This window comes from Camelus bactrianus, chromosome 7 (genome assembly GCF_048773025.1).
Source record: "Camelus bactrianus isolate YW-2024 breed Bactrian camel chromosome 7, ASM4877302v1, whole genome shotgun sequence".
NCBI lineage: Eukaryota > Metazoa > Chordata > Mammalia > Artiodactyla > Camelidae > Camelus > Camelus bactrianus.
Window position 1 is genome coordinate 43,962,539 of NC_133545.1, and position 27,697 is coordinate 43,990,235.

At 45.1% G+C, this 27,697-nt stretch overlaps 1 protein-coding gene across 2 annotated transcripts in view; it reads right to left on the minus strand.

Moving 5' to 3' along the window:
• The window catches only part of SNX10 (sorting nexin 10), a 63,092-nt gene extending 35,819 nt beyond the window's left edge, over window positions 1-27,273 (minus strand). The window contains exon 1 of one of the 2 annotated variants that reach the window (XM_074367327.1): window positions 27,063-27,273. The gene's annotated coding sequence lies outside the window, so the exon portion shown is untranslated. Of the gene's footprint in view, window positions 1-1,670; window positions 1,750-27,062 lie in introns of those variants that run through there. The other variant, XM_010968643.3, reaches the window with a different exon arrangement.
• Between the last annotated feature and the right edge of the window lie 424 nt (window positions 27,274-27,697).

A 27,697-nucleotide genomic window follows, 5' to 3' on the forward strand; every position in this document is an offset into this window, starting at 1 on the left:
GTTGATAACGTTGTATTGTGTAACTGAAGTTTCTAACAGAGTAGACTTAAACGTGCTCACCAAAAAAAAAAAAAAAAAAAAAAAAGAAGAAGGTAAATAAGTGAGAAGATTGATGGGCTAATTAACTTGACGGGAGAAACATCTTTTCACAATGTATACATATATCACATCATCACATTGTATACTTTAAAGATCTTACAAATTTGTCAAATGAACCTCAATAAAGCTGGAAAAATGATAATAAAAAAAGACTAGTAACTCAATTCAAAAATGAGCAAAGGATCCTGAATAGACAAGGAAGATGCACAAATGGACAATAAGCACATGAAAAGATGTTCGTCAGTCATCAGGGAAAATCAAATCAAAACCACAGTGAGATAACACTTCACTCCCACTAGGCTGGCTAGAATCAAAAAGTCAGATAATAACAAATCTTGGCAAGAATGTGGAGAAATTGGAACCTTCATATATTGCTGGTGGAAATATAAAATGGTGCAGCCACTTTGGAAAATAGTCTGGCAGTTTCTCAAACAATTAGACATAGTTACCATTTGACCCAGCAATTTAAATTTTAAGTATATACCCAAGAGAAATGAAACATATGTCCCCAGAGAAATTAGTATATAAATATCATCAGCATTATTCATAATAGTCAAAAGATGGAAACAAACCAAATGTCCAGTAGTGGATGAACAGATAAACAAACGGTGGTATAGCTATACAATGGAATATTATTCAACAATAAAAAAGAATGGAGTAGACACATGCCACACCGGTGATGAACCTTGAAAACATCATGTTAAAGTGAAAGAAGCCAGTCACAAAAATTCACATAGTAAATGACTCCATTCACATGAAAGTCCAGAATAGGGAATTCTATAGAGACAGAAAATAGATTCCAGGATGCTTGGTGCTTGGGTGCAGAGGGTGGAGGGGTGGAGGCTGAGGGAACAGAGGTGACAGCTAAAGGACAATGAAATGAGGTAATCAAAATATCCTAAAATTGACTGTGGTAGTAGTTGCACAGATTTGTGAATATACTAAAACCCACTGACTTGCACACTTTACTTGGGAAATTGTACAGTGTGTAGATAATACAATAAAGCTGTTTAAAAAAAAAAAAAAAAGGAAGTACTATCTGAAACCCTGAGACCCACCCATTTCACTCAAGATCTCTCACGTCCCTCAAACTGCAAACCACAACGTCTGCCAAGCTGAAATCTCCCCAGGCATCACCCTCCCCTGGGTTCTCTCATCACTACCTGTCTCTGACCCCATCCCTCCTCTGCCATCTCCTCTTGTAAATGTCCACTGTGCCCCAGGAACTCTCAGCCTGGAGGCAGCTAATGCCCCATATCTGCCCATCTCAGCAGCTGTTATCTTAGCTAAGGCTCTGGCTTCTCCACCCTCACCTTCCCTGGAAACCCTCCCACATCCAAGTGCTCATTTCCTCAGCACGCCCATTTCTCAGCACCAGGTGAAATCAAATTCCCCTGGCCACTGTTATCTCCAGACAATAACCCACCAGACAGTACCCAGGACCCAGGAATGTGACCGACGCCCCTCTCCTCACTTGCTGGCATGACTCCCTTCCCTCCAGGTTCCTGTCCTCCTCCTCCAGCCTGCTCCTCCCCACTTTTCCTGATCCCCCCGAGGAGGACCTCACTCACCGGGAGGACCCAACAGTCCCTGGTCTCGCCTTAGTCTGTCTCCTTTCTTCCTGTGACCTGACCCTTTGTTTACCAACAACGTGTTTACCATGTGGCCACATCCGAACCAGGAACTATTCTCTGAAATGGAAAACTAAAAGTCCCCTCTGACCACCTTCCTGTTCTCACTTCCTCATTCTCATCTCATTGCTCTTTACTTGAAGGAAAAGCCTCCAGAACTTTTGATCCTGCCCTTCTTAGTCTCCCTCTGGGCTGCACTTCCTTCCGCCATTCATATACTCTCCCTGCCAGCACCTTTACTCTCCTGTTCATTGACACACAGCTGCTCTGTCAGTCCCCAGACACCGATCTGCAGAGCCTGTCTCCTCCACTTTCTCTCTTGTCCTGACCACTACTGAGGAAAAATCTGGTCGTTTCCATGACAGGCTCCATCACCAGGTTGTGAGTTCCAGCCTAAGTGGGGCCCTCCAGGGTTCAGGAGTCCTTCCACTCATCCAGGCAGCTTCAGGCATTCACCTCTCGCCTCCAGCTTCCTCCCTCCTCCCGGTCTACTCCTCCTCTGTCATCTGAGAACTGCATTTCCCACTTCATGGAACAGAAAGACCATCAGGTTTACACTCTTCATCTTGGTCCTCTGACCCCTTGAAATCTACCCACATATTCACCCACTTCCCTTGGTCTCAAAGAAAAGCAAAAAACTCCTGTTTTCATGATCTTTTCTCCCCTACCTTCTCCAAGACTTCAGTCCATCCATTATCCCACCCCTTGAAGAACTCCAACTTCTTTCTTTTCACTAGTCCCTCCTCCTTCTCCAACAAACAAGCTCAGGCTCTTCTTATCCCGGTGTAGATGGGCAGCCCTGGCTAATTCATTAACCTATGAAAGACCAGGACTGCTGCATTCGTCAGAGATGGGGCAATGAACAAGACAACCAGGGCCCGGGTTTCACTTACATCAGAGTGAGAGAACCAAACTCTCCAAAATGGACTACTCGGCCATAAAAAAGAATGAACTCTTGCCATTTGCAACAACACGGATGGACTTGGATGACATTATGCTAAGTGCAATAAGTCAGACAGAGAAAGACAAATACTGTATGATGTCACTTATATATGGAATCTAAAAAATACAACAAACTAGTGACTATAACAAAAAAGAAGCAGATTCATGGATACAGAGAACAAATTTGTGGTTACCAGTGGAGAGAGGGAAGGGGGAAACAATATGGGGTAGAGGATTAAGAGGTACAAATCATTATGCAACAATAAAAAAAATAAGCTACAAAAATATATTGTACAACACAGGGAATATAGCCAATATTTTACAATAACTATAAATGGAGCATAACCTTTAAAAATTGTGAATCACTATATCACATACCTGAAACATAAAATATTGTACAACAACTATACTTCTACTAAAAAAAAAATAATGAAGAGCTTAATGAAGAAAATGAAACAGGATGATGTGATCAAGAGTGACTACGGGGATTTGGTGGGGACTGGTTCACACTCGGGTCATCAGAGAAGGCTTCTCTGAGGAGGTGACATTTGAGCGGAAACCTGAAAGGCGGGAGGGAGCCAGTACAAGGCAGTCTGGGGTAAGAGCACTCCAGGACAAGCAACCAGCCGGTGCCAAAGCCCCAAGGCAGAATGCGCTTGGCTTAACTGGGGAGCCAAGGAAGCCATGGGGCTGGAGTGTAGTAGATGAGAGAGATGAGCTCAGAGAGGGAGGCAGGTGCCCTGTGGGCCACAGTGAAGAATCTGGCAGCCATGGGGACATTTTCAGCAGGTGAGAGACATAATCTGACTTATGTATTAATGGGATCCCTCTGGCTGCTGGGCAGGGAGTGGTCTATCTGGGACCAGAGAGGGAGCAGGGAGGCCTGCTGGGGGGCTACTGACAGGGTGCAGAGCAGAGGTGATGGTGGCTCAGACACAGGAGTAGCAGCAGAGATGTACACGAGGGGACGTGGTGGTGGTGCTCCCTCACCTGTGCTTATCCAATTGGAAGAGAAAGTGATGACCACGGTTGCTAGGAGAGAGGACCACAGCATCTATTCAAGAAGGGCTCTGTGAGACATGCCGCAGGGGAAGGAGACAGACACTCACTGCCGCTCCGGGCCTGCAGTGAGGCCCACACGAGGGAGAGGGCATTCTTCTCCCCACCTCTGACTACACCCTGAAGGCTCATCTTGACTTGCAGACAGTGATGTCGTGTTCCTGGGGGACGTGAGCAGTTTCCGTGGTGAGGCACCACACGTGGCTTCTCGGCAGAAGCCACAGACTCACTGTCATCTTCCGCTTTAGTCAGAGAAGTTCCCCAAAGGGCCACTGGAAGCCCTCCCCTCTTCCTGTCCACACGCAGTCTCCATCTCAGCCACCACCCCCACACCCCATGCAAAGGAGTTCAGAACCAGAAGGGCCCTGGAGGCTGGCCTGGACACCTCCTGTCGGACATCCCCATCCAGACATCCTGCAGGCACCTCAAACTGACCATGTCTAATCCAGGCTAGCTGTCACGTGACACCTCTTCCTGGCCCTTTAGAAACCAGCCAATTCGCCCACTTCCTATGTTGTCCACTGTAGTTAATGGTCTCAGCACCCACAATTGGACTCAAGTGAGAATCACAGAGACTGTCTTTGATTGCTTCCTTTCCCTTACTTTCCAGATTCAACTGGTCAGCAAGCCTTGACCATCCTCTCTAAATGCCTCCTAAGTCCATCCCTTCCCCTCAGCCTCCAAGGTCACTGGCCTAATTTAGGCTCTATTCATTGCTCTCCTGGACTCGAGCTGGAACAGTGGTAGATTCCCGAGCCCAACACATAGCAAGTGCTCATAAACGACTTTTGAACAAATGAGAGAGTGCATGAATGAAGAGAAGGATTGAGTGAACAGATGAGTGAGGAAATCAAACAGAAGAATCATGCACACTGTGTAGAAACAAGAGAACTAAGAATATATAGTGTAATGGAGGAGAGGCAACCAGGCGGCCCTAGGCATCAGGTGACAGAGGTGCTGTGGGGCGAGGGGGGCGGAAAACAACACAGGCTGCCTTCCAGTTGTCAGCTACTAAACCTGGCACTTCACACATAGTCCACACATGACTCCCCCAACAACCATGTGATATATTGTGCTCCAGATGGTGAAACTGACATTCAAAGAAGTTAAATAACCATCCAAGGTCACCCAATTCATAAGGGGCAGGGTTCAGGCTCGAACCTCCGCAGGCCCCAAATCTCATGCTGGTTAGTGGACGCAGGCTTACAGGACAGGCCAGACTTCGAAAGCTAATAATAGCCAACGCCCAGAGAGCGCTTCTGACCAAGTCACTGTTCTAAGCACTTTACATATATCCTCATTAAAAAGTCCTATGAGTAGTATCCCCATTTTATAGTTAAGGAAACAAAGGTACCAAGAAGTTAACAAGTAATTTGTCAAAGGTCATACAGCCATGGATGCGATGGAATTAACCTCATGCTGTGTTGTCTTAATGATGGAGGTAAGACGGCAGAGGTGGGCTCCGGGTGGAGGGAACAGTACCATTACCCTCAGGGAGGCAAGAAGTGCAAGTCACATTTGGCAACAGGAAGTGGCTCATTGTGGCTGGGATCGAGGGGTAGTGGAAAGTGAGACCCCAGAGAAAAGATGGGATCAGACACGCAGCTTCCTGTCACCTGGTCCAGGGCCACGGGCCTGTCTTGTTTGATGTGTAAAGTGCCTCCCTCTTCCACAAGGTAGTGAACAGCTGGAGGAGCGTGTTCACCGTTTTCTTAACCAAGGAATTTAATTCTCTTGCATCTGAAGGTGGGGAAGCTAAAAAGGCAAAGGAATAACTGATTTGTTCAAGGTCTTACTATTAACTAGACAGTACAACCTCCCCCGTAGTCTACGAGGTAAACACCAGCGTCCTGACTCTTGGGCATGGATCTTTGACACACTTCTAGCTTGAAAAGCTTACGCATATTTTTTTAAGTCTTTCTCTGATTTTATTCACAGTCCTGTAAGTGTGAGCCAATGCGCTGCCTCACTTCTATGAGGTTACAAGTTGGTCAAATATAAATTTCTATTAGGAACGGTTTAGTAAAAACAAATGAAAAGGCATATCCAACTGCTTTTGGGAAGAGGGGAGGAAAAAAGAAACAAAAAGACCCAGTCTGCCAAGTCATCTAAGCAAGTCTGCCAAGTCATCTAAGTAAGCCCTTAGGCCATTCTGAACCTACCAGACTTGTAATCTCATCAGTCACAGGAAAAGGTCACCTTGGAACCCACAAGTGCTACTCCAGTTCCTTCCTTCGTGAAAACCCAGGCCTGGCTGGGGGTATGGTCACAGCTTCAAAGCCTCCCAGCTCGAAGGAGACCAACATGGTCATTCCCCATGGTCAGGAGGACAGACTAAGTAAAAAAGCCCAAAGAAATGTTCTGTGACCTCTGAAAGTAAATATTCTACAGAAAATTATTATTTTCATATATTTTAATTCAAATGAGATTTAAAATAGAATAATTGAGGAAGTTTGAAAAAAAGAGAAGTCAAATTATCACGCATAACTGGGCATAACCATATAAGCCCAGGTTAGTCAGGGCAACCCTGGTTTATACTTATCACGCAACTAGTAACAGCTTGCACACACGCACACAGACACTTGAGGAGTATTCAAAAGTGTCATGGTTAAAATGGTCAGTTATTTCTGGTTACCCTGGCATAATCCACCACCATAAACAATCATCATCATAATTTTGGTATGGGGGGAGGGTGTAGCTCAAGTGGTAGAGCGCATGCTTAGCATGCATGAGGTCCTGAGTTCAATCCCCAGTACCTCCTCTAAAAATAAAGAAATAAACCTAATTACCTCCCCCAACCAAAAAACTAAACCAAACAGATAATTTTGGTATATTTCTTCCTTTTTCTCATGTGCATATTTTTTAGCACTATCATCATAAATGGTTTCACAAGCCTGTATCTTCTTTTCTTCCATTTTCATTACAACAACAGCATTGCATGTTCCTGGATAATAAGTCACAGGATTCCACTGAGTAGATGTTACCTTTCCTCTAGTATTGAACACTTAGGTGGCCTCAAGACAGTTTTAAAGGAAATGAATTTGTCGGGTACTTAGAGGACCAGTGTTCAAACCTCAAGAGAAACTCCAACCCAAGTGAAGAAGAGGCAAAAAATAATAATAATTAGCAGCGAATTTCACAAATTCTATTTTTATGACCAGTGTAGTCCCCTGTTCCCTTCTAGACCAACTAACCTCATTATTCCCTGACCAAGGGTCCCTGGACCCAATTCCAGCATATGTGTGTGGACACCAACAAGCAATTCCGGGACACCAGTAGGATGTCAACTCAGCTCTGACACTAATCTACCCAGAGAGAGAATCAGACTCTACAGGAACTGGGCTCATTCCCACAAGACCACCCTCCGCTTCAGATGCCAGCTGCAAGCCCAGCTTGCTGTCACTTGTGCTTCTGTTACCTGGCTCTGCAAGCTGGCTGCTCCAATGGCTCCCTCCGCGGGTGCAATTAATTGGCTAGAATAGCTCACAGAACTCAGGAAAACCCATTTACTCACTAGGTCACCAACTTATTACAAAAGGATATTAAAAGATGCAAATAGCGGCCAAATGAAGAGATACATAGGGCGAGATCCCAACCAAAGGCACTTCTGTCCAAGTGGAGCTTGGGGCTGGCACAGCAGCACGTGGAAGTGTTTTGGTTCCCAAGTGTCTGAAAAAGCCAACAGGCTGTCTATCTGGAATTTTAAGGAAGCATCACTACATAGTCATGACTGACTAAATCCTTGGCCCATGGTGACTGATTCAATCTCAAGCTCCTCTTCCCCACCCACTAGAAATCAGAGGGTGACACTGAAAGTTCCAGCCCTCTAATCAGGCAGTTGGCTCTCCTGGCAAACAGCCCCCACCCTTGGGTAGGATCCAAAAGTCACCTTCCTTGAAATGTTTTCAGGAACCAAGGACAAGAGACTAAATATTATCCCATTGCTCTTATTAGTAAGGAAATTCCAAAGTTTTGGGAGCTGTGAGCCAGGAACTGAGGTCATCTGAATGACCAAACATATATTTCTCCTATAAATCACAATATCATATTCCCTTTCACAAATACTTATCGAGCACCCACTATTTCCAGGCACCATGGTAGGAGGTGTATAGACACACAGCCTGTCGGCACCACTTCTAAACGTATCCTTGATCTCATCACCATCTGTGCTGGTGAACCTAGTTCTGGTCACCATCACCTCTCAACTGGACTGCTGACACAGCCTCCCACATGGCTTTCCAGTCTTGCCCATACAACCCATGCTCCAGACTTGCAGAGTTATCCTCTCTGTGCAAAATTCAGATCAAACACCTCTCCTGCCTAAAACCCCGCCACGGCTGCCCCCTGCAATAAGAATAAAGTCCAAATCCTGTGTCATGACTTATAAGCCCCACGCAGTCTGATCCTGGCCGACATTCCTGCTTCACCGCCTTCCACTCTCTTCTTTACGCTCTGCCCCCGGGCCTTCTCCCCATCTTTCATACACACCAACTTCGTTCCATCCCAGGCCCTCAGTACTTACTACTTCCTCTTTCTAGAACGGTTTTCTCTAGATCTTTTCCGACTGTGTTCCCAGCTCAAATGTCACCAGAGTCATCTTTGCTGCAAACCCTTAACTAAGGTTTCCTCTCGAAGTCATTCTTTTTTCAATTACACTATTTTGTTTTCCTTATGTAACTCAACACAGTCTGAATCCATATTATTTGTTTATATGTTATTTTTGCCTGCCTCGCCAAAACCGGGGGAAGCGGTCAGTGCTGAATCTCTGACTTCATGGGACTGAGGTGCCCCAGGGAAGGAACCTTGGCCAAGGTGGTCCAGCCAGGAGAGGGCCCAGGGGAAGGAGTCACAAAATGGACCAAATTAAACTAAGCCAGTGGCAGTCTTTTTCAAAGAAGGCTAATCTTGTGATCTTGTCCACGATGTAAAGTCCAAAGGTTAACAAAATACTGGGAAGGAAAACAAATACTGGGGAGTGGGAAAGAAAACCAAGACTGGCCTTATTCTAGGAGCAGGCTTGGCACAGCTGAGTTCTCTGTGAATTCATCTGGACTGAAGCAAAAGTCAAAATTGAAAATTGCTACCTTCACAAATTTGAAAAGGGTGAACCAGCTAGGAGAATCATCACACCCACAAACTAGCGGTGTCCAGGCACGGGGCTCCAGGCTGCCGCTGCTCTGCCCGCCTCGTGGAAACAGAAGACACCATCCGACCCAAGTCAGGCCAGTGCTCACGCTGCCACCTTGACCGGAACGCAGGGTTACTGGCTCTAAAGTCTAGAGCGCATGCACCCTTCGACCCAGCATCCCTACTTCTGGGAAGGGATCCTTAAGAAAGGCCAGCACCCAGGTGCCAAGCCACACTTTGAGTGTGAGACTGCTCACTATGGCCGTGTTAATAACTGAAAAAGTTGCAACAACTGAATGCCCATTCGTAACAGAATGATTAAACAAAGTGGGACGTATTCATGGATTACCTTGTCGCTGTTCAAAAAAGGGAAATCTGTAAGTGCTGACGTGGGGGGATGTCCACAAGTGGAAACAAACTGCAGAACAATGTGCAATGTGATCTCACTGTTTAAGTGTGTACATGGATATGCTTGGGGATGCACAGAAAAAGATTCCAGAAGGATACATGCCAAAGTGCATGCAACTGGGACAGGGGAGGACTTCGTGTTTCATTTGTTTTTTTTTTCCTTCATACACTCTTGAATTGCTAACAACTTTTATTTTTAATATATTACATTTGTGATTTGAAAATACAGATAAAATAAGTATGTAAATATATCTAACATATATAAAATAAACAAGCACCCCCACAGTCATCTTTACTCCTCTTGCTGAGTCGGGAAAAATCAATTATTAGGAAAGAAAACAAGCCTGGAGAAGTGATCTCTCAACTCTCTCCAGCAGTTGTTTGATATTTCTCCCTCCTTGAGCTGACACGTCAGGTTGTATTTTCATTTAGTTCGGATCAAAAAGAACACTTAATTCCTGAAGCAGGGTTTGCATTAGCAGAAAACAAAGCAAAAAGTGCAGAGCAACTCCAGATGCTCTGGGCACAAGCTCTGCCCCGTCTGCGGCAGCATTAGGCACTGACAGCCAACGGCTTTACTGGCCAATGGTCTCGCTGATACGCCTTTCCAACTCCACCCACACAGCCTGCACCCATCTCTGAGTATATTATTTATTTATAATACACCCTCCCCTTGCTACCAAATGAATGTGAAGTATTTCCCCAATAGATTTAAGGCAGCAAACAATAACTAACCTGAAGATGGCAAAGCTATTAACTTGGGAACTGAGGTAAGAATGAGGAAGAAGCTAAATTGTTATTTCAAGTATAAACTCCTAACATTCATAAGCATATTTAATTTTTGGTTGATGTACACTAATACTTCTTAAGGTCTGTACTGCAAAACCAAGGATTATAACAATCAAGAAAATAATCCAGAAAGACATTGCTACAGTATCTACTTCTGATTCATTGAACAAATAGATCTAAATTCAACAAGCTTCCCCGTGCTCTTCAAAGGCCACCAACATTTTTTATAAGCTTTTCTCATGACCATGTAAGTATAATAAATTTTTTGACACATACCTACTTTGCTGACACAGGGATTTGATAATCTTTAAAAACTAGCTTAAAAGGCAGCATCAAACTGTTTAGAATTCAGGTTTGGAGGTATTAACATCCGAGTTCAAATCCCAACTATGGCACTCATGGCTGTTCTGACCTTGGACAAGTTACTTAACCTCTCTGAGCCTCAGTTTTCTTGTAAACGGGGAAAAAGCATTCTTAATAGTGCCTATTTCGTAGGGTTCCTGTGAGAATTAAATCCGATAACGTACCTAAAGCACTTAGCAAGTGTTCAATAAAAATTAAGTCTTGGTACCTTTTTCTCCAAAATTTAAGAACAATGGAAGGTGCAAAAAACTATAATACTCCAACAAAAAGTTGAATTGGATATTTCCATATACATGTACATCTCCGCAGATCGAAGAGAGAAAAGCAAGACCTGCCTTTCTCAAAGGATGCAAAAGGACCCCTGCACATTTAACTGCAGGAAATATCCACATATAACTACACACAATGTGGCAAAAATCACTGGGCACATAAAACATGGTGTTGGTACTGAAAATACGCAATAGCCTAGCTATTCCTGATTAACTGCCATGAGAAATGCAGGAGATGGGATCTAATAATACTTGTGTCTTAAAATCCTAGTGTATTACAGTTGTTTCCAAGCATTCTGAATGTGACTTCACACCAATGGCTCCATAAGAGCCTTCCCCACATCTTGGATGCTGAGGACACCTGGCCTATTTGAAGACCATCATTAAATCTCCCTTTAGTCTCCATTTTCCAAGTTAACTATTCTCAAGGTATTTAGCACAGACAGTAATAAAAACAGCTACCATTTACGAGCGTCAACTACACGCTGGCACTGTGCTGAGGACACTATGTGCATTGTCTAATTTAATTCTCGCAATCATCCAGGTCACAGATGAAGACACTAAAGCTTAAACAGGTAAAGTAACTTGCTCAAGGTCACCACTGCAAGATCCCCGACTTGCTCAAGGGCAATGCTGCAATTCAAACTTATCTGTCACCAGATAACTACTACTCACTTTTCACATCTCAGTTCCAATCTCACTCACTCAGGGGACCCTGCCCTGACTCCCTCCAGCAAAGCCAAATGCCCCTCGTGACACTTCCCCTGCACCATCGTCTTCCTCTGTAGTTCTGATCTCAGTGATAGTTTTACCCTTATTGGTGTAGAAACTGAATGAATGTCTGTGTCCCCACTCAACAGTAGGCTTGGGGACAGCACAGCTCTCACTGTTCTTTATTTCGGATCTCTAACCCCTATCACAGTACCAGGCACATGATGGGTTCTCCTCACACATTTACACTGATTAAATGAATAAATGGGGAAAAACCGTGCTCAGCAGTCACCCAGCCGCTTGGGCACTGCACTAAGGAAGCACAGGCAGCTGGTGCTCGTCCACGTGTGGGCCCCACAAAGCCAGCTGCCCACTCAGGGGGCGGAGAGGACAGGATAACGCTGGGACAGAGGTCTTCTTCAGAACTGCAAGAGGAAGGACTTCAGGTGCAAAACCTTGCAGTGGTGAGACAGACAAAGCAGCATCTCTGCACTTGAAGGAGGGCAGTACGAGGTCTGGACTCCTCATCCACCCAATTGATATACTATTTTTGTGTATATATATTTTTATCCAATTAATATATTATTAACAATAAATGTTCCTCTGATTCATTTTGGCCAACTCTTTCCTCTCTATGTGGCTTACTTCTGTTTTGATTATTTTTCCTGCTATTTAATCTGCTTTCTAGTCCCTTCCTTGAACATCTTTTTTCTTTAAAGATTTTAAGCAGAATCACCTGCCGTTCACAGGCTAGGTTCTTAACACTTCACTGTGAAACTGAAAGCAACTGAAATAAAGGAAGCTACATACACAACAAAAGAGTTATCAAATACCAGCACTTTGTCACAAGTCACTGTCACAAGGAAAAGCCCAAGAGTTTTGGAGCAATAAATTTTAAGCAAGTCACACAGCACTATTCCATATTATATTCATTCATAATACAAAAATATTAAACCAGGAGAAGCATTAAGTCCTTTATGAGAATGGACTGTCCTTTGAAAACACATCCAAGCTATTTTAGTCTAAAAAGATCAAAAAGGGAAAAGAAAATTTTATTTGCTACCTGTCAAAAAGTGAGGTTCTTAGGGGTTCAGGATTTGATTGTCAGTCGATGGCAGGCTCGATTTCACAATGTTTTTATTTTTATGTCAGGAGAGAATAGTGAACTTTAAGAGGACAGAGACACGGGAGACAAGCAGGAGGTGGGGTTTTGTTATATGAACGTTCAGGAGAGAAAGGAAACTTACACACTTAGCCACATTGGTTTGGCAGAGCCCCAGACTCATATAAGGCCCAGACTGTTTGCCCCTTTTTAACACGCAGTCTCTACAGGTACATAATTTCTCTGCATATTCTTTTCAGAGAGTTATAGATATAGCAGGTTCCCCCAGACAGGCCAAGCAATCCTGAAAATCCCAGTTAAGCAACCTCTCGACCAAGAAAAGTGCCTCAGGTGAGTGAAACAATAGCCTTGGGGAGGAAAGAATTCCACTTACAGTTTCTAACAAGGTCTGCTAGAGAAATAACTTGTAGACATCTGCTGTACAACCTTGTACCTGCAGCTAGCAACACTGTGTTCACTTCAAACTTTACTAAGAGGGTAGATCTCACGTTAAGTGATCTTATCTCAAAAAAAAAAAAAATTAAATGATCAGGTGTCCACTAAGTGGGTTTCTAGTTAGCCCTTCAGGAAGGACTGAGAGAAAGAAATGCCAGTGTCTCTAACATGCCCCTTAGGCCTCCTCCATACATACACGCACACACACCCTACTAGCTTCCTTCTTTTACCAGTTAACTTCCACTTCTTAACCCCTAGGTCTGAGCTTCACATGTTTGTTTAAAATTAAAAAGAAAGCCAGCGAGCCAGCCAGCCAGCCAGCCAGCAGCTCTTCATGATGAGGGTTTAGTTCCTGAGCCCTGACTTCAGAATATTCTTCCCCCTCCCGTCTTCTCTACGCCCTCACCCTGAGCAGCCTGCCCTCCAACCAGGATGATCACACCTCACCCCTCCCCTTTGCTCCCCGGGCCACCGTGGGGTTGGGTCTGGATTCACCACCTAGCACCTTATCAGTCCTAGCCCACCAGGGCTCAGTGTCTGTGGAGAGAGAACACGCTGGTGCCTACAGCTGGCTCTCCTGTGTGGACACTCATGGTTACCTGCTCCTTCAAAGCCAGTTTTCTGCCTCTACTGTGTCCCCACAGAGGAAGAGCAGAAACCTCAACTGTGTGGCTTTGGCAGGTCCCCCAGGGCTGAAGGCTGGGCCCGGGGTGAGCCTGGGCCTGCCATGGTGTCTTTCAGAAGCCAGCTCCCTTTCGGCCTTGGCCATCTGGGGCTGTGGCCCCTCAGCATGGAGAGCTGCTTTCTTTTTCTTTTTTTTTTTTTTAACATTTTAAATCAACTGTACACGAAGAGCTGCTTCTTGAGCAGATGAGCCAACGGGCTCTTCAGGGTTCTTGGGGAGAATGACCCTGAGGTCGGGGCACTCTAAGCAGAAATGGGAATCCGGATTTCCCAGACCCGGGGCCTCTCCCCTGTGCTCTCCCGCTGCCTTTTGGAAACCCCTCTTCCCTCACAGCTGCTTAGATTCCTCTTTCTGACTCTGGGATGCCCAGGGCCCCTCAGGGATCTGTCCCTGAAATTGGGGACCTACATGGTGGCAGGGACTGTGCCAAGCAACCCATACAAATTAGTAATCAGACAGACACAATGCTGCCCTGCTCTTACGGAGACACTTAACAGGAAACAAAAGCACAAGTGATGGCGGCTTACAGGGACACGGTAAGGTCTGGGACAGGGCCAAGTTGTTAACTTAAATGGTGTCCTTTTGTTGACCAGGACCAAGGCCTCCTCGTGAAGCAGCAGCCTGGGCTAGCGGTCTCCCCGGTCCTGGGCGGTCGGTGGTGGGGAGCCGCCTGCAAGCGCTTTGCTTTTCCTTTCGCCACATAGTGAGGGTCCTCTTCCCCCTGCCGGGGCTTACAGCTGACAGTGAGCCTGGCGCCCAGGTGTGCTCCCTGGATGTGGGGCTGCTTCCCGGGCCTGTGCACAGGCAGGGGGAGAGGAATGCGGCTTTGGCAGCAAAAGGCAGGGGCTTTGGGCACTGTATTCTGCGTGGATTGTTTGTTCACATCCTTTGACCATTTTCCTATAGAGTTGTTTTTTCCTTATTGATTTGTAGTTCTTTACGTATTAGGGAAATTAATCCTTAATATATAAAATGAAGTGCAAACATATTTTTCCAGTTTGTAATCTGTCTTTTGTTTTGCTCACAACGGTTTTGCCGTGCTGTTCTTAGGTAATGAATTTTACCAATCTCTTCCTTATGGCTTCCATATTTAGAAAACCATTCCTACTGCAAAGTTATACAGATATTCTCCTGTGGATTATTCCAGAAACCAGTCATCTACGATCAGTGAAAAGTTCTTTTCTATGGTCATGAATTACATCCTAGCCATAATGTGCTACTGGCCATAACATTTGCAAACAAATTTTAATTTTTCTAAAGTAACTTTTATTTTCTGATACTCTGCAGTTTATCAAGCACTGTCCCATGACCGTCGGAGAGACAGGCAGCGCAAGGCTTCTCTGTCTTATTTTACAGAAGATAGCCCCCCCCACGCCAATACTCAGAGAGGTTAAGCTACCACCCAAAGCCACACAGTGTGGTCCAGATTCAAACTAAGGACTCTGGAAAGCTGGAAGCTGTTCTCTCCTCTCCCCTCCACTGCCTTTCTTCACAAAGGACAACACCCCCATGCATTAAAATCTTAAAGGATGTCTCCAAAGGCACTTCTAAATAACTTCAAAAGAATGACAATAACTTTTCTATTCAAAAACAGTATTTATTTATGTAAATGGGTCACACAGTGATCCAATTAAACGGTGATTCATCCTCAAATGCCGTGCCAATGTTCTCAGCAACGGACGGAATTCCATGTTCCTATAGCGTGCCTATATAACCCTGCAAAATTTAATTGAAAAGAGACGTAAATGTTCCCAAATCCCAAGGCTTCTGAGTGGATCACCAGGAGCAGTGCTTCTCAGTTTGCAGAGAGGGAGAAGGTGCCTCGTGTATCAATTATGGAGGGCTCTTTTCACATCACCCAGCCCCCAACAGCCCCGCCCCAGGAGCATAGTGCAGGCTCCTGCAAGTGTATGGATGGTAGAAAATCTTTGAAAATCACTGTCCAGAAGACAGGGTCTGTATCCACACAATCCCAGGAAACCACACTCGTCTGGTGCTCCCATCAACCCTGACGCTTCTGCACACTCAAGGCGTCCACTCGCCCTAACCAGGTCAGTTCTGAAACTGCCCCCTCAGGCCCTTCTTGGTGCATCTTGTTCCCTCTGACGTTCCCCTCACCGCCCCCACCCCAACCCCCAAAGTGGCTCCTTCCCATTCGTAGGGCTTGGTTTAAACGCCACCTCCTCAGAGGGGCTTCCCTGACCACCCACTAAAGCAAACTCCCCCAGTAATGCTCTTTTTATTTTTTCCTTAGAATTCATCACATTCTGTATTGTTTTATCTATGAATCTATTTTCTTGTTTAGTGTCTGTCCTCTCAAAAGTCCCATGAGGGCATGTCCAAATCATTCACACTTTATAACCCTAGCACTCAGCAGAGTGCCTGGCATACAGTAAGTGCCCAATAACTACTGGGTCAATTACATTTGACTGAATTAGTTCCAGCAAATTCTCTCCATTTCTGCATCACCATCAAGTTTCTCAACAGCCCAGTCACGTGGGCCGGGAGGAGGGACACAGAACAGTGTGCAAGGCATCCCTTGCCGCCCACCTCTTCTTGTTCGTGGTTAATCATTCACCTTGGGAGAAAAGAAAGCTTTTAGCCAGCAACAGCCCAGAGGCGAATGTCTTGAAGGCCATGTGTCTTCCTCTGTTGTTTTCTGTCTTTCCTCCTGACCTACCTCCACTGGACTGTGGCAGGTGAGATTGGAGAATGATATTAAAGTTACACCATTCATAATAAAAAACAACAATCCAACTAAAAATAACAGTTAGCTACGTGGCTGGACACTGTGCAAAGATTGCAACATGAATTATCTCATCTAATCCTCAAGGCAGCCCCACAAGGCAAGTAGTAGTATATGAACAGGGACAGCCACACATATGGAAAGGACTTGCATCCTTGGAAAGATGGTAATACTGAGAGAAGTTTTGTGCTATCACATGACAGACCTCTTTAGGGTCATTAGCTCTAAAGGACGCCCTAAGAATAACTAAAGGACAATGACAATTTGATTCAATGAGCAATCACTGAGAGCCTATTGTGTATAGTTCTAGGTTTGGTCCTGGTGAGCAGTATGCGTTTAATGGTTGAATCACACTCCCTGAGTGCTAAGACCTCAGGATGTCCAGACACAGATATGAAACAATTCACTCATAATGCAAAGCTCACTCTATGTGCCCAAAGAAATAGCACTGGTATGGGGTGGTAGGAAGGAGGAGAGTGGAGAGGGAGAAACTTCACAGAGAAGGTAGGATTTGAAAAGTCCTCGATGCTTTGATTAGGACAAGCAGAGAAGCAGCACCGGCCTGGGGTAATGAAGAAGCAGTACCACTTTCAGTAGACCTGGTGGTTGGAGGGGCCAGCTCCCTAGAAGTGGAGGGCCTGCACTGGCAGAATATCACAAGGAGGTAAGTCTGGAAGGGCTCTGATGGTCATTCTAGGATGAGGAAGTCCCTGAATGAGAGGAGGAATATGGACTTTTGTCCAAAGACAGGGATGCAGCAGGCAGAAGCCTGCCGTGATGGCAATGACTCATGTGGGGATAGGGTGGAGGATGCAGTGACGGGCGGTGAGCTGCTGCTGGAATGCACCAGCCCACAGAAGAGATCACAGACTCAAGATGAGGAGGGGGTGGCCAGGCACATTTGAAAATACAGAGAAGCAGAGCCCAGAGGATTTAGCAGGACAGAGAAACCATTCTGTACAATGGAGGACATATGTCAGACATTTGTCAAAACCTACAGAGTGTCCAACACCATGAGTTAAATGAACCTTAATGTGAAATGTGGACTGTGGGGGACAATGATGTGTCAATACAGGTTCACTGATGGCAATAACGTTATGTACCACTCTGCTGTGGGGGTTGGTCATGGGGAGGGGAGGCAAGTAGTGTACAGGATCTCTCTGTACTTTCCCTCAGTTCTGCTGTGAACCTACAAATGCTCTTAAAAATCAAGTCTTCTAAAAATATATATATAACAAGAATAACTTGGAGACAGCATGATGGTGGAAAGGGAGTCAAGGATGACTCACCAGCCAGGTGACTGGAAGAAGACTGGGGTAGAATGGGGAAGTTGGAAAGGGGGGCCTTTTTTCAGAGGTAAGAGAGAAAGAAGATGAGTTCATTTGGGAACAAGGTAAGGACGATGACGGACATTCACACAGAACAGTCTTGAGGCACCTGGAGAACAGTTTCGGGCTGAGATAAGAAAAGGGTACAGGCATGCAAGTTGGACACAAAAGTCAGCATTAAATGTTCCTCTTTTAAACTGAGTGACAAACAGCCTCAAAAAGGAAAATCATTGCAACACACTGGAAATAACAACCTGCCCGCCAAGTTCGCCTCCTCTGTCACAAAGAACTGGGGAGGCAAGTTCAGTTACGTGGGAGGACAGCAGCACCAGGGACTGTGAGCTATTGGTCAAGTTCAGCTCTGCCCAGAGTGACGTCAGTCCAGATGAGAAGAACTGGCAAGTCATCTGAGGGACCAGCAAGAAGGGAGATTTCACTTTTGAGCAAGGAGTGTCCCCATAACAAGAGTAGGAAGGGCCTGGTGGGCGCCAAACAGCCTGGCTGTGAATTCTTACTGTCCTTTGCCGGGAGAAAGTCTTTCACTCTCTGTGCCTCAGTTTCCTCCTGTGTAAAATGGGGCTAATAGCTGACCTCATGGATCTACTGTAAAGATCAAATAAGCAGTGAGGGAGGATATAGAGAAAAAAAAAGATCAAATGAGCAAAAATGAAGGCACTTGCCTGGAGCTCACTGTCAGCCACTGTCACTGCCCATTTTCATCCTATACTTTTCCAGGACCGCTGAGGGGGGAAATGGTGAGGTTTCTTCCTGACGATCACAGCACACCTGTGCCTTTTTAAAAATGTTCCCTTAAGTATCTGATTTGTCAAATGGGACAGTATATTGACAGGAACAGAATATTTTAAACCTATATGCTCTGAAACAGCCTACGCGTGTGAAGCTCACACCCTGGCCATTCCCTGGCCGTGACCCAAGAAGGCTGAGATAAGACATGAGAGAAAGTCCTTTTGAAAGTGGGTAAAATGCCAAAGTTATCATTCCTTAAACTATCAGCCCAAAGCACTCACTGTAATCCAAGGACATTTGACTCGTGTCTGTCCATAGACTAGGTCTGGCAAAGTTCTCAAAACAGAGGTCACAGTTTTGCTAGGTTTCCTAACCATCATGAAAATGAGCTGCCTAGAAAAGCCAGCATCCAGTCCGCATTTCCCTGTGAATAATTAAGTTGATTTCCTGGTATAGGAATCTTCAATATACACCTGGACAGAAGGAGCCCAGCTTCTCTGGGTCTGATCGACCACAGAGGGCTGACAGAAAGGCCCCGCATCTCCTGCTTGGAGACACCAGAACCCAGAGCTGGGCTAACACTGCCCCGAGGTGCTGCAGAAACACCTGCCTTCTCCCCAGCTGTCCCAAATGCCACTCTACAGTCAGCCGCTGTATCAGTAAGAAAGGAGAAGATAATTCTCAGTGATAGAAAACTCCTTGTGTAAAACTGTGTTTATAACTTCTAAGGTGCATAGGCTCCCTACATACAAAGCCTCCTGCTCTGCTCTGCGCTTGGAACCATTTGGATTTGCAAGTTTAAGAGGAACTGGGGAGCATCCACAGTCGTAAGGAAAAAGATACTGGAACTCATGGGAAAAGAAGGGAGGGAGAGGCAGGGCGGAAAGGCCAAGAGAGGGACCCAGGAGACAGCTGAAGGTCAGGAGCACCACAAGGTGACTTCCCTACTAATCTTCTGAGCAAGCAAAGCACCTGGCGGGGCGGATTTCCCCATCAGTGAGGGATTCTTCTATCACCGTGTCAGGGCTGATGCCAAGGTAAAACAGGACGAGCACGTGAGCCCTCTCCTCCACCCACATCCTAAGGAATTAGCAGAAAGCTAATGGTCTCTTCCTGAGGATCACAGAGCACCTGGGCCTTCCTGGGGGGCCTTTGGAATTCCCTGGGCCATGGGCTTGTGGGTTCCCACCAAGGTTAATTAGTTCTCTAAGAACAAGAGGCCCCTCCATGACACCTAGGTTAAAAGAGAATGTATCCTTCTTCTCCAAAAGTTAAAGACAGTCTAATTTTACTACTTAACATCTAAACACCAAAGGAATGTATTAAAAAGACTGAAGAGCCGTCCACCCCCATCTTGCTTGGCTCAGTCGGGACCAGCACCCTACACCGAGGACAGCCCCATAAGGTTCTGGGCCCCAGAGGCTTGAACTGCATCCTTCAATGTTTGATCTGCCACCCAGGAAACGTGGGCCAAATGCTACAGGGGCCTTGGTGGAATCAGAGAAGCATAAAAAGTCCCAAAGAAGGAAAATACACACCTGAGATGGAAAATGGGAAAGGACGGTGGAAAAAGGGAGAAGAAAATAACTTCGTGTCACTGATTTCAAGGCTAAAATGCTCTGAAGTGTTACCATCTACCTCCTGGTTCATAAGTAACCAGGATAAAGCCCTGGCTGCCTGTGACATCACTGAAAAAATTTATGACAACGCAGCCCCCAAATTACAGCCTTTTATCACCTGCATGGGGAATGCCTGAGGATCAGAAGTGGGAACCTCAGAGTCCTATAGCTAATAATGCACCCAGTATGGATTTCAAAATTTTCCCGCAATCATTTTATCAGAGAGAATGCCATCTTGGCCCTGAAAGCAAACACGATGGTGAGAATCTTAAAATAGAATACCAGAAAGAAAAAAAAAATCAGGCATGGAAGCAGCTGTGGGTTCAAATCCTGCCTCCTCCACTTGGTCAAGTCATGAAATCTCTCTCAACAGGAGAAAATGGCTGTAATAATTCCCATTTCACAGGAGTCAATGACATGATGTAAATCAAAGTGCCCGGAGCCGTGTGTGGTACTTGGTGAGCACCGTGTAGGTATCTTTCCTATGTTCCATCGCTTTTCTAAAACATGTCATCGTGCCAAACACATATAAAATTTTCCTGGAAACAAGTCAGAAAGCTTTATCACAAGCCTGGACACAGGACTGGTCCTGGGTAAAGTCTGTCTTGTCCTCTGGTGCCCCCTTGTATTCCCTTTCCCCCTCCCCTTTTCTGTTCTTCCATCTCCAGGAACCCAGGGCTCCCTAAAAGAGGACACCAGCTACTAGGAATTTAATTAGGAATTCCCAATCTGAATCTGAAATGGGTTCCAGACTTAATTTTCTTATCTTCTAAAAGGTATCCAGGCTGTCTTGGGGCGGGGTAAGGGTGGGGGAAATCAAGGATATTTACATATGCAATTCATTATAATTTCTGCTATTAATGAGCCAGACTCATTGAGTGAGAGAGAATATACTTCCTTTATATATTCTCTTCTGCAAGAGATTATGTTCTCAAAAGAATATATTTCTTCAGTGCAGTTTTTGACTGCATGGGTAGGTAATATGAGATCTGGACTGCCAAAGTCAGAAAGCCCAAGGATAAACTTTTACTGGGGTCGGGTGGAGGGGGTGTGCTGAGAAAATACTGGTGAAAGGGTAAAGGAACTAGTCTTGCACTATACCCAAGAAATAAAACTAAATATTGAGAGAGGAATACTGATATTTTTTAAACGCTTAACAACCACAGATAATCTAGGGCAAGTGTGCTTCTAAATTGAGCAATTTCCTTGCTACATGTAACTCCTGCCTTCAGGAGTGGAGGCTGGGGGCACATTTTTGGAATGAGTAACAGAAAGGACGGCTGGGAATACTCACCTGGAAACCCAGGGCACTGGGTCCTCCAAACACGGGGAGGCCAGCCCCTAATCAGGCAGGAGGGCCTTATCAACACTGTAAGTCATTTATCTTATTTTTGTTTATCACAGGCATTCTTTTTTTTAAATTTTTTTATATTTTTATTGAAGTATAGTTGATTTACAATGTTGTGTTAGTTTCTGGCATACAACATAGTGATTCATATATATTCTTATTCATATTATTTTTCATTATAGGTTATTACAAGATATTGAACATAGTTCCCTGTGCTATTCAGTAGGACCTTGTTGTTTATCTATTTTACATACAGTAGTTTCTGTCTGGTAATCCCAAAATCCTAATTTATCCCTCCTCCCTGCTTTCCCCTTTGGTAACCATAGTTTGTGTTCTGTGTCTGAGTCTCTTTCTGTTTTGTAAATAAGTTCATTTGTATCTTTTTTTTTTTTAGATTACACATATAAGTGGTATCATGATATTTGTCTTTCTTTGTCTAATTTACTTCATTTAGTATGATAATCTCTAGGTCCATCCATGTTGCTTTAAATGGCATTATTTCATTCTTCTTTATGGCTGAGTAGTATGCCATTGTGTGTGTGTGTGTACACATACATACATACACATATATATATGTAAATATATACCACATCTTCTTTATCCATAAATCTGTCAATGGACATTTAGGTTGCTTCCATATCTTGCCTATTGTAAATAGTGCTGCTGTGAACACTAGGATGTATCACAGGCATTCTTAAGAACTGCTTTTTTTTTTCAGTACATATACTCACAATTTTTAAAAATAAAGGATTTATTACTTTGGTCATTTTTCTGTAAGTTTAAAATTATTTCAAAATTTAAAGTTTTTTAAAAATAGGAATCTATTGATGAAATCCTCCAAACTACCATCCCCCTTTCTAATCCCACTTCCCAAAGGTAAGCACTATGATTAGAGGCATCTCCTCACAGACTTTTATTTTCCCCCCAAAATGAGATCACACTATACTTCCTGCTCTGCAGTCTGCATTCATTACTTAACATATAAAGGACACTCTCTGTATCAGCTCATTCATAGCAATTTCCTCCTTTGTTCAAGTAGGCAAGTACTTCTGAAGTATAAAGTCCTAAAAGGAACTGATACATCAGAAAGTATGCAAATTTCTAAATGTTATAAATACTGCCTAAGTGCCTTTCCAGAAAGTTGTACCAATTTACACTCCCCACAAAAGTAGATGGCGACAATCTATTGTCCCACACCCTCACCAACACTGGGTACTATCAACCTAAGCAAAAATGGTTTCATGGTTGTTTTTAATCCACACTTATCTGATTATTAATGAGATTATGTATTTTTATATACAAATGTGAATTGCCTATTAATAGCCTTTGCCCATATTTCTACTGGATTATTTTTTTCCTATTGATTTCTAAGAGTTCATGTATGTTATATATATTGCAACTATTTGCTTAAGTACTTTACCATCTGTCTTTTAACTTTGTTTATGGAATCTTTTTCCTTATAGACGTAAAATGTTTCACAACCTTAGATTACTCTTTTCCTCTGGAGTTTTTCAGTTTCACTAAACTTGGCAAGGTCTCTCCTACTCCAAGGTTGTTTTTTAAAACCATCTTATACATGTATATGTTTTTTAATATCTATAATTTTGATTTTGACATTTAATCTTTCATCTAAGTGAAAATTAGTTTTGTGAACCGTGTGAGGCATGGATCTCATTTTTCCTAAGCGTATCTGTCCCAACAGACTTTACTGCAGTCAATTGAATCATACATTTAATTCCCAACTTTACTGTGGAGCCAGTTCTGGACTTCTTATTCCTGGTCCTACATTACATATTTTGATGTCTGGCTGAATAATACATTCCAAAATGCATTGTCTATTAGTACGAATCTATTTTCCCAGGAAAACTTAATCAGTTTGTAAAAAGTAAGTGAAATTAAAGGGCTGGCCTACACTAATAGAGGTCTCATGACCTAATAGTCTTTTTTTTTTTTTACTTATTTTTATTATTGAGGGGGGTGAGTAATTAGGTTTATTTATTTATTTATGTTTAGAGGAGGTACTGGGGGTTGAACCTAGGACCACATGCATGCTAAGCATGTGCTCTACCACTTGAGCTATACCTAAACCCAACCTATACCCACAATGTAATAGTCTTATTCAGTCACTGGAGCATCAAGCTTTGGCTAGGAGGTGGCCCTACCTCCCAGTGATTCACACATTACACAGAAATCTCAGGCTTCATGGAATTGTGTTTGAATTTACAAATCTCTCAGCAAAAACTTTCCAATCCTACAGTTCTACCTAGAGGCCTGAAGGCCTCCTTGTACCTCAACCAATGCATATTCTAAATCTTTCCTCATCTTCTCCCCAAACAAATTTTATCCTCCTAGCTCATATCTTTCAGTGTTGTAGCTTCCCATCCTAAATCACTGTAAAGTGGTTTGGCTAACAAGATGACAGGCCAAAGGATGATATATTTTTGATAGTGCTTCCAGGAAGCTCTGCTGGTCTCTCCCACACTGGGGAAGCCTAAAGGGAGAGTCAGGAGTCTTTTGTCATTTCAGAACTTACTCACCTGGCACCAAAGGGAAGTGCTGGGGTGTGATGGAAAGAATATTAGACTGGAAGTCAGGGGACCTGAGTTTTAGTCCCCTTTCTATGTCTAATCAGCTACATAGCTCAGATTAAGCTATTGTGCCTCTCCACTGGGCCTCAGCTGCCGCATTTGTAAAACGAGATTATTGCAACAGCATAGTCATTACTAACCTTTCTTACAACCATGGGTGACCCTTTAAGAATCAAAAGCAAGCTGAGGATTCCCACCCCCAGAATAATGCACTTTTGCACACGAGTATGAGCTCATACATTTTCAGGGAGTTCACAGACTCCCTAAAGCCTATCTCTGTATTCCCAGGGTCAAGATCACCGAGACCTATGACACGCTTTTAAAAAATAAGACAGGATACAACAGAAATGTATGCAGAATCACAAAACCTTACACAAAGTTGAATCATTTCCAGAACTAAAAGCATCTCCTCTGCAGAGACTAGGAGTAGGAAGTGGTCACTTAGGGAAAATAAATGAAAATGCCAATTAAGAGCTGCCCTTGATTGAGGTCTGGCTAAGCCCTCTACACAGATTCACAGAGGAGTGGCTGAGGAAGAGTACCCACTCCAGAGCCAGGCGGCCTAGGTCAAATCTGGGCTCCATCATTTACGAATTGTCTGACTTAGGGTCTGTGCCTGTTTCTTCATCTGTAAATAAATAAACAAATAAATAAATAAATAAAAATAAAAAGGGAGAGTGGGAATAAAAACAATACCTATCTCAAGGATTGTTAATATACATACGGACCTGACACAGGGCCTGGCCCACACTAAGCCCTAAATAATTACTTGCTATTATAGAAATCTGGGACACATTTGCTGGGTGGATAAAATTGTGAGCTAGAGAGTTTAAGGAAGTCATAAATATCTTGAAGCCTCATTTTCCCTCAGATGTAAATAAAACCTACTTCTGAAGTTGGTTGTGAGGATTAGTGAGGCTGCCACATCGTCTTTTCACAACGCCTAGCACATGGTCAGTGCCCAGTGAATGTCAGCTACTGTTATGAACAGTTCTGGGAGGCAAGGATTATCAGTTTTTTTAATATCTGAATAAAGGATAAATCAGACTTAGAGAGTTAGGTGCCCTGCTGATAGCACCTCAGCCAGCAAATGACTGTCCCTAGATTTCAACTCTAATGAGTCCGAAACCAGAAGTTGTAACCACTACCACATACAATCTCTTATTTGAACAGGGCTTAGAGAACAAAAAAGCTGAGTCATACCTACTAGATTCTAGAAAAAAAGAGGTTGGTGGTAACAGTACAAAGTGCAGGATGTTCTTCAAAGAGCTCAACCATGACTTTGGCCAAAAGCCCTCCTTTGCCAGTCTTAGAAATGGAAGGCTGAAGAGGCTGGACCCCAGTCTCAACCAATTCTAAACCCCTTACAAGTAGTGGTTAAACCACAGCCCTGACACCAAAAGAGGAAAAAGAAGCCATTTCCCATAACAGCTGAACTAACAAAGTGAATCCTCTAAAATGAAAGTAGTGACCGTAAGGCTGAGAAAAGCTATTACTAAGAGTGCTCCAAAACCACGTAGAAATGCTGTAGTGGAACACAAACATTAGTCTTTAATCAATACTTTTACATGGGAAAGAAAAAGGGTGTTTAATTCTGTGTTTCAGATACCAAGCTCCGGGAGGCCTTCCCCCAGGTAAAATAAGAGGAAGTTCGTATCACAGCCCACTGTGGTGGGGGGAGAAGCAGAGTGCCAGCCCGGCAAGAGACCCCTGGTGAGGAGCAGAGTCACCTGAGCAAGTCCCCACGCTTGCAACACCAATTTCCTCATTTGTGAAAAAGTCACCTCAGAAATTAGAATGAAATAGGCCAACAGAAGTAACAGGATGATCTGGTAAAATACAGGTCAGTGCTAATCACCTTATCTTACATATATTCACTTCCGGATGCATTTTATTTTGCATCTTTATTCCAAATAGTCCCATTAATCAATATGAAATCCACCATGCCTTTAAAAAAAAAAGGCCTTAGGACTAGGCATCACTGGAAGTGATGGCAGAAACACCAGGAGCGCCTCACTCACCTCCATTCTCAGACTGAGGAGCCCTAGCTGAGCTTGGTCCACAGATGGAGCAGCCAGTTCTCATCAGGAGCTGCACTCACCCTCTGGCCCAGCCCACCCCCAGAGGAGAAGAGGAAGTTCATGCATTCCAAGCCTCGACCCACCCCAGGCCCCCAAAGGTGGGGAGAACTCTGCATGGAGAGTCAGAAGCCCCCAGAATCTTGGCCTGTTTCTGCTCTCACCTGGCTGAATGACTCCCCACGCTGGGGCCTTAGCTTCCCCATCCTTAAAATAAAAGGTTTAAAGATCACATGAAGCCTCCTTCCTGCTCCAAATTTCTAATTCCATTATTCTTACAAAGAAACATGCCTTGCAGAAATAGAAGCCTTCCTTTCATGCAGGACATGTGGCTCTACATCCCCATGACCATGCCCCTCAATCACCCGCATACGCATCATTACAGAAGTATGATGCATCAGAACTGAAAAACAGGCTGTTGCTTTCCTGTGGCACCAGACCTGGTAATCAGTCAACGTGGATTTTCTCTCGGACCTTTTCCCCCAATCCCCCAATCCCACAAAAAAAAAAAAAAAAAAAAAAAAAAAAAACCTGCCTACTCCTCCCAGTTTCTAAACTCAAACCTTCTCTTTCGTGAATAAAAAAAAAATTTTTTAAAAACCACCAACCCCAATTCGGCCTGGTGGAAGGTGCCTCAGCACTTTTCCGTGCATCCAGGATTTCGTCTCGGCCCCACCTCTCCCTGGGGTGTCTTTTTAGCCGGATCGATGCGATCGGTGCCCTCCCCTGGCAAACAAGCCAACCCTTCCCTCCTCCCCGGTGCACCTCGGCTGCAAAGGAGGCAGCTCCGGGCTCCCATCCGAGGAGACCCAAACCTCTTCCCAGCCCGCAGGGAGCGGCACCCCGGCGCGGCGGGAAGGGCCCCACGACTCAAGAAAGGAGAGAAAGGGTGGCCGGCTCGCCTCTGGCCGCGGTCCCCACACCGGCGGCGCGAGGGAGGCTCCCCGGCAGGTCCCCTGTCACTTACGGGCGGCACCTCGGGGGAGACCCCGGCAGGGCAGGGCAGAGCTAGCGTGCGGGCGGGCGGGCGGGCGGCGGAGTTTGCTGACTCAAAGGCGCGGCGGCGACGGCGACGAGCCCCCAGGAGCGCACACGAGCGCAGCCCCGCGCTCCCCGCGCTCCCCGCGCACGTAGCGGCCCCGCGCCCGCGCTCCGCGCCCGCCGCCCGCTTCCGCCGCTACCGCACCGCCCAGCCCAGGTGCCGCCCTGCGCAAGCCCGTCCCGGCCCGCCCCCGGCGGTGGATCCGGAGGCCGCCCCTAGGCCGGAGGGGCTGGGGAGAGCGGTGCTGTCGCCGGTGGGGGGGGGCGCCGCGGTTCCGGTGCCCGATTCCGCCTCCCGGGTCCGCGAGACGGGGCTGCGGAGGAGGCCTCCGGTAGGCCCCACGCTGAGGCTGCCGGCGTGCGAGCCGCACCCTTGGGAATCGCCACTGGAAAGCCACCTTGAGCTTGCTCACCCCGCCGCACCGCCTTAGTTTGGGGAGGCTTGATGAGTGGGGAGAGGGATGGATAGATAATGCTACCTTGTCAATGGTGGAACCTAGGTGGTGGGCGTACGTGTCTTTACTGCAAAGCTATTTCAGCTTTTCTGTATGTTTGAAGTTT